At 34.3% G+C, this 7,273-nt stretch overlaps 1 long non-coding RNA gene across 14 annotated transcripts; it reads right to left on the bottom strand.

Moving 5' to 3' along the window:
- Positions 1–563: 563 nt before the first annotated feature.
- Positions 564–7,065, bottom strand: LOC141045952 (uncharacterized). 14 transcript variants are annotated; one of them, XR_016505583.1, is made up of 11 exons: positions 6,642–7,064; positions 6,253–6,495; positions 5,861–5,967; positions 5,298–5,364; positions 4,856–4,926; positions 4,472–4,620; positions 2,734–4,285; positions 2,257–2,399; positions 1,594–2,060; positions 1,075–1,327; positions 564–798 (listed from the first exon to the last, which is right to left on the bottom strand). It is a non-coding gene; the product is annotated as an uncharacterized LOC141045952 (long non-coding RNA). The 14 variants fall into 14 exon arrangements; XR_012218578.2 differs by having other exon boundaries at positions 1,075–2,060; positions 2,734–4,318; positions 4,472–4,556; positions 6,642–7,065; XR_016505585.1 differs by having other exon boundaries at positions 1,075–2,060; positions 5,180–5,364; positions 5,874–5,967; positions 6,642–7,065.
- Between the last annotated feature and the right edge of the window lie 208 nt (positions 7,066–7,273).

Below are 7,273 nucleotides of genomic sequence, written 5' to 3'. Positions count from 1 at the left end.
AGGCCACTGCAAATATTTGGAAAACATATATAATTCACCTTCAAATACATGAATAATACCTTAATACATAATTTACAATATTTGAATAAATTTTAATCACCAAAAAATTCAATGTAACAAAGATGGTACTAATAAACTTCATATAGACTAAATAAATCTCTAATTACATTTGTGATTCTTTTTTATAACTTTTTATTACCTCTTATTATTTTCTATATAAAAAATATTCTCACATATATATATATATATATATATATATATATATATATAGAAAAAAATACATAAACAATCATCTCATAATCTACACAAAATAATTATCAATGATATTCATACTCCATTATAAAATTGGTTATGGATTCTAGAGTATACTCCTTTGCTTACTCATACAACCATAGATTTTTGAAATGTCCTTTGATTGCCACAAAACCTTCACATATTGACAACATATATTTTAACAAAATATGTAAACTATTATACATGTTTCATACAAATAAAATTAATTCATATCTTTGATAAACTTTAAACTAGATCATTCTCTCAACACACCATCCATCTTTCAATAATTATCTAATAATACTAATTCTTGATATTTTATTATAGATATGATATGCCAACCTCGTAATCTTTCACGTTGTTTGCATGCGATACAATGATGTCACGATGTCATGTATTTAAGCGCTAATTTGAGCAATTCGAAGCGAGAAGACAGCACACTGCAGCGAGGGTTTTGCTGCGAGAGGGCGAAGGGAAGTATACAAGGGGACGCAAAGGGCTAAGCTGTAAGGATTGCTTGAAACCCTGGACAAAATGAACACAACACTGATGGGTTGTATCATCCACGGGACGAGAATGAGCCTACTAACAAACAACGATGTTCCAAAGACAAATATCCAAATTAAGTATAAATGAAGATAATTTACAATAGTTCACTCAAATGTGAAAATCAAATCACAACTAGATTCTTGACTGAACTAGTTCTAAAAATAAACCAGATTATGTGACATATAGTAACTGATAAAACCAATCGGGATAACGGAATTTATGCAAAAAAGAGATAGTAAGGCGCTTTCTCACCTTAGACTACGACACCAACTGCTGGAACAATCCTTTGCTTGTTGCTGAAGTTTAACAACACCAGTATTTGTAGCAATCCAATATTTCACAGTTCATCATTGCTTCTCTCATAAGTTGGTTGGGTGATCCAAGGTACGAAGGGCCAGTTTACCACTTCAATTGTTGTCAAAAAGTTTCGTTCTAACTCCAATTTGACTGATTTTGGGGTCGTCCAAAAGCAAAGATGGAGAGGCTCCAACACGAAGATTTCCACCTCCAAATTCAAAATTCAACAATGAATGCAAGACACTAGTTCAAGCAAGTCCGAGGTGACTCAATACTGAACCTACTAACAAACAATGGTGTACCTTACTGTATTCAGCACTACACACACACACACACACACAGGGCTTACAATATCTACTCAACATTGGTATCAGAAGTAAGATTAAAAAAAAACAACAAAGGATTTACCCGGCTTCGGTGACCATTTACATGAAATAGAAGATGGTGAGATAGAAGCGGAATATCCAAGATCACCTTTCCTCGTTCTTCTGTCTATTACATGCTTGTCCAAGATGACGTTATCTGATATGAGTCGTTCTAAATTGGACTTGTTGTCGATGATGAACAACGTGGTCTTCCAGAACGTATTACAAGTGAATGGAAGCTTCTACTCGTTGGTTGGTTCGGACAACCGCAATTATGCTTCAGGTGTTCCTCTTCAAAGGTAAAAGTGCTATTTTTTGCTACTTATCTCGAATATTCATGATACTTTGCTCTTACGAAAGAAATTCCTGCAGTCGATCCTGTGTCATCCTTCATGTTGTGATTGATCAGTGACACCAAAGAAATTTCTTATCTCGAGGCAGCTGGTGTGTTGACTCTGATAACAAGCCTGGTGAAGCTCGTCAGGAGGTTACCAAATCTGAGTACGATGTTCTGTTGACAGTTCAATCAAGAGCATTGCAAGTGTAATGTAATCTCCGACTAAAGTTCAGTGTTACCTGCAGTGGAAGAGCCCTAGGTCAGATCTTCTATTGAGAACACTGAATCATTCAAGATATATGACACAAACAGATTGAGCACATTTAGTCTTTCAAGACATGTGACACACAGATTGCAACTGTGAGTCAAAGAAAGCTCAATCCTCAAAATGGACTAAGAATCTTCATAGATGAACAACTTCGAAGATGATCTCACCATATTCCAGGTTATAGAAGTCTTCCGTCCTATACATCATTCAGATCCGCTCCTACCTCGCAATTCGATTGCGCACAAGTCTAGCCAGGATACAATTGTGATACGCTGTTCAATGTGCCATCATCTTCTTGCCAATTCTCACCCTTGAAGCCGGAATTCCAAAATGAACAAGCAGACAAAAAAATACTGAGTACTTATCAATGCAAGAATGCTAGACAGTCCAAGTCAATAGCAAAAGTTTTGGACTTCCGCTAGATTAACATCATCACTTCTAGTATCTACAATTTTCAATCTTCTTCAAAAATCCAAAACCTCTTGATTGTTCACGTGCTTGTATGGGATACACCAAATATAAGCTTACGATCAATCATATTGTCTCGCTTCCGGGCATCACCTCGAGTACCACACTCGAAACATAAAAAGCCATCATAACAATCTCGGAATCAAAAAAAAAAAAGAAACCACAGGATTACCTACCATCCGCGGCTCCTCGCTCTAACGTTGTTTGCGTGCGACACAGAAGTATCACCTTGTTTGCGTGCGGCACAGAGATATCATGTTGTTTGCATGCGTCATATATATAAGCACAGATTTGAGCAATTTGAAGCGATGGGAGGGCACAGGACAAGATTTCGCAGCGAGAGGACGAAGGGAAGTGATCAAGGGGTCGATGGGAGTTGAGGATCTGCGGTGCGCTTGAAACCCTGGACGACTAGGATGAAAAGAACACTGATGGGTTGTATCATCCAATGGACGATAATGAGCCTACTAACAAACAATGGTGTACCCAACTGCATTGAGCACTACACACACGCACTCACAGACAGGGCTTATAACATCTACTCAACATTGGTATTAGGAGTAAGATAAAAAAAAAACAACAGAGGATTCAATTGGCTTGGATGACCAACTGCAAGTGATAGAAGCTGGTCACAGAGGAAGCGGAAAACAGCATAAGAAGAAACAAAGACAGAAAAACTCAAAAAACAAACAAAGTAGTACCTTGGATTGCCTCATCTCAAACGATATAATATTGTTTTAATATCGAGAGACTTGATATAATATTGTTGGATGTTGACTTGGAACACTATTTTCATTGCCAAGGCTTAACTATTTGCATAGTGTAAATACGTTATTTTGCCATCATTATTCTCTGCTGTAAATATGAATATATATGTTTCCACTTTGATATTGCGTCAAACAACACTTAGGATGTCATGCTACACTATAATAAGTTGAAAAAAAGAAATGAACAACATCAAGCGTTCTGGTGATTCAAAGTTTGTCCAATGAATCACGTCATGCAGATGCAAAATGCAATCTTAGTATGATCAAATTTTTATTTCTTTTACCATTTTTTTTTTATGGTAATAGCCACTTTTTATTTACAGGGCGAACTAAAAAAAGAAGTGACATTATTTGTATCTTCCAAAATACAAATTGGGTTACTAGCCACACTAGAATAGGCCAGTATGTGCATCAATGAGAGTACCTGTGTGATTGAGTCAAGTGTCCAATTTTTTGCTCATTTAACAAGAAGAATTTCTCACTAAGTAGAATCTTTGTTAAATTTTTTTACATTAGATATATCAAAATTGAAGAATACGTTCATTTTGTAAAAAAATGTTGTACTTAAGCTTGATAAAACTTACCATCTCTCCTACATTAATGAAGTTTTTTTTGTAGTAGTAAATCCTACTTTTGATCTAAAAGCAGTAGTTCCTACTATTAAAAGAAATAGAAAATTAGTCATAGATCTATGCAAAGCTCTATTAAGATAGTGACATGTCTTCTTTGGATGCCATCAATAATTTTCCACTTCTCAACCACAACTTTTTTCAGTGAATTACAGCCGCCAGATACTATTGCCATGTTAACTGAGGTTACACATGGACAGTACACCATATGACATAATTCTATAGTTTGACAATTTGACACCAATTGCCTTAAACCTACATCACTTATTTTTTGGTAGTATAAAAGAAGACCTCATTAAAGACAAGGCAATCCGTTCCCAAAGCTGCAAGGCCTGTATCTCCCACATTTTGTACCATAGGAGGCACTATTTCAAGGGTTGCAATGTATTTTAGAAAATCATGAAAATGATAATAACGTCAAATATTGTTCATATATATTATATTACGGCAATGAAGTTGATGGAAATTCAAGAAATATTATCAAGCCGTCATATATTCAAGTCCAATAGTAGACATACCTAACAAACATTGACGTCAAGGTGCATGAGCAGAAGGCATCCTTCAACAATATTGGTTAATCCCACATCATCCACTCGATGGCATCTATTCACATTTAGCAGCTATAGTTGGTGACATCCTTGACCTATTGTAATCAACACATCGTCCTCTATTTTGCTAAGTCAGCATCCAGTGAAATAAATGAGTCAAGTAAACTATTTGAACATGAATTCTTCTGTGATGGAATGAAGCTTTACAAACAAACACATTCACCAAGTCAATTAAAATCACAAATATCCACAACAGATTAAAAGATACATGTCACAAAAATAGAGACTAAGATACTACAAATTACAAAATTGATGAACAATCAATTAAATGCAGGGCCTAGAGTTGACTCCAACTTTTTTCAACTTCCACAAGTCCTTCATTGCTTGTTACTTGACCATAGTTCAGCACGAGCTCTTGGAATTTTCTGCAACAAAGTATATCAAGTTTTAAAGGAAAATCTCAAAAAAAAATTAACAAACCAAAGTGTCTACAAAACTAAAAAATATGACCAACAAGCAAGAAAGACCCTTCATCAACTGCAAAACATCTCTTGAAAGTATCAACAATTAATAATCATTGCTTTATTTTAAATTGATGTAAGTCTGAATCTCAACGTACGACATGAAGAATTGAAGAAAATTGACATTTTATTATGCCATAATAGAAGTTTTTCCTACCAACAAGAATGGCCCATAGCTTAAAGCCCTGCACTTCTAATGGTATGACAGTGGTTTATTTCTAGTGCTTGAAGTTGGAGACATTCCCAACAATGGCAACTATGCTATAGTCACCTACATAGTAAGAGTCACTCAATGTGACTTTTCTTAACTTTTTGCATCTTCTTCCAATAGCCACCAAACTTCTGTAGATCAAAAATGTGTGAATCAATAAAGGGTATTATAACTGCATAAGTAAACCTCTTTCATGAACATAGATCACTTTGTTTTTTTTTTTTTTTTTTTTTTTTTTTTTTTTTTTTTTTTTTTAATTTAGGTTCTTAGATAGAAGTGATATGTTCACAAAATTTTTTTTTGTTATAGTTTGTAATTTTTATAAATTGAGAGATTCATAATTATGAATGAACAAACTTCTATTTACAATATTATTGTCTAGAGAAAAACAAGGCATAGAAAAAAGCATCAATGTACAGCTCATGAAAGGAAAATTATATAAATTATTGAAAAAAAATGGTTGATTCATTGTCTTAACTCTATAATGAATTGTATGAATATGAAACTTGCTTATCTATAAATTTCTAAAAGCTATATAAAACTAAGGTCTCCAATAAAGAACAAGTATAGCCAACTACTTTCAAATCTTTGTTGGACACATTCACACATTGTAGTCAAAGCATTTACAATTGTGCGCAACCTCGGCCAATTGCCGATACACTATCCATGTCAATACACTCGGAGTCCAAAGTGAACTTCTTGAGCATGTTATAATTCGTATCCATAGCCTGCAACTAGAGGCAAATGATGATGAGGTGGTCAAATGTCAAAACCAAACAACATGCTTGAGGAGCATTTGTATCATCAACATGCAATCCAAGATTTAATACATCCGAACTTAAATATATTCTACAATTCCAAGGTTGTGTCCAATAGCTTACTAGTTGTAATGAACTAGGTTGACAAAACAAGACATATACAGAAAATGATTTAGGTGAAGAGTTGAATGACTTTCAACTCTAATTTTGTTAGACAAGCACAAGCTACAATTCTGGGTGATTGAAGCAATTAATCACAACCTTCAACAATTCTTTTGCTATATTTCACTTTGCTTCACATTATTATATCCTCAATCAATTAGCATGGAGATGGTTGAAGCCAAAATGATTGCAATGTGGCACCTGCATTGCAAGGGAAGCAAGAAGGGTTGTACAAGAAGTTTGAAAGCTAGTAAGCATAAGAACTATGGGATGTTTTGGAAAGAGCTATGGTGTTACAAAAATCTTTTTTTTGAAGTGTTTTGCTCGATGGGCTCCTATTCACTGCAATTGCAGAATAGAATTACTGAGAAGAAAAATTCATTTTTATTTTGTGTGTAGAAGGACATAATATTATTTGCAACTGAGATCGTTGCATGTATTGTAAATTTACAAATGAAATCAAATATGCGATGTCAAATTTTAATTACTTCTTTTTGATTCTAGGACAAACTCTCTAAGCTCAATATAGTTGTGGTTGATAAGTATTGTTCTTGTTGCGTTCAAGCTTCAGTAGACCAAAGCAATTGAACAAATAGAAGTGGGTTCGAATACGGGAAAAAATTGGTTATATGAATTGGATCTGTTAGTATCACAATTGACTATATTTTGGCTATCTGAAATCATATATCAAACTACAAAACACCGAGGCTTACTACTTCCATCTTAATTTAACTCATAATCCATTCTACAATTATCAATTCAACAATACTTCTCTCAAACACCATTCTTCATAAGAAAATAATAAAAAAATTAAAGAAATAGCACTAAGCTTACTCGGCCTATGACTCTCAGTTTGGCTCTCGGCTTATGACTCTAAGTCTATTTATCCTACCAAAAAGATGATCCATTGGCTAGCAGATTCCAAAGGTTATGACCCTTTGAATTCTTAACCATTTATTCTACTAACAACCTATTGTTACCAGCTAAACTGCCTAACCATCAGTCTAATTCTCAAGGTTGTCAATAATCAACCAGTAACTTACCACAAAGTTTATTTACCTATTTTATATAGCCTCACTCCTAATTGTATAGCATCCTCACAAACATTATTTAGCCTCAA

The sequence above is a fragment of the Physcomitrium patens genome, chromosome 11, assembly GCF_059467195.1.
Source record: "Physcomitrium patens ecotype Gransden chromosome 11, ASM5946719v1, whole genome shotgun sequence".
Lineage (NCBI taxonomy): Eukaryota > Viridiplantae > Streptophyta > Bryopsida > Funariales > Funariaceae > Physcomitrium > Physcomitrium patens.
Note: the sequence above shows the minus strand (reverse complement) of the source record. Positions and strands in the feature narration are given on the sequence as shown.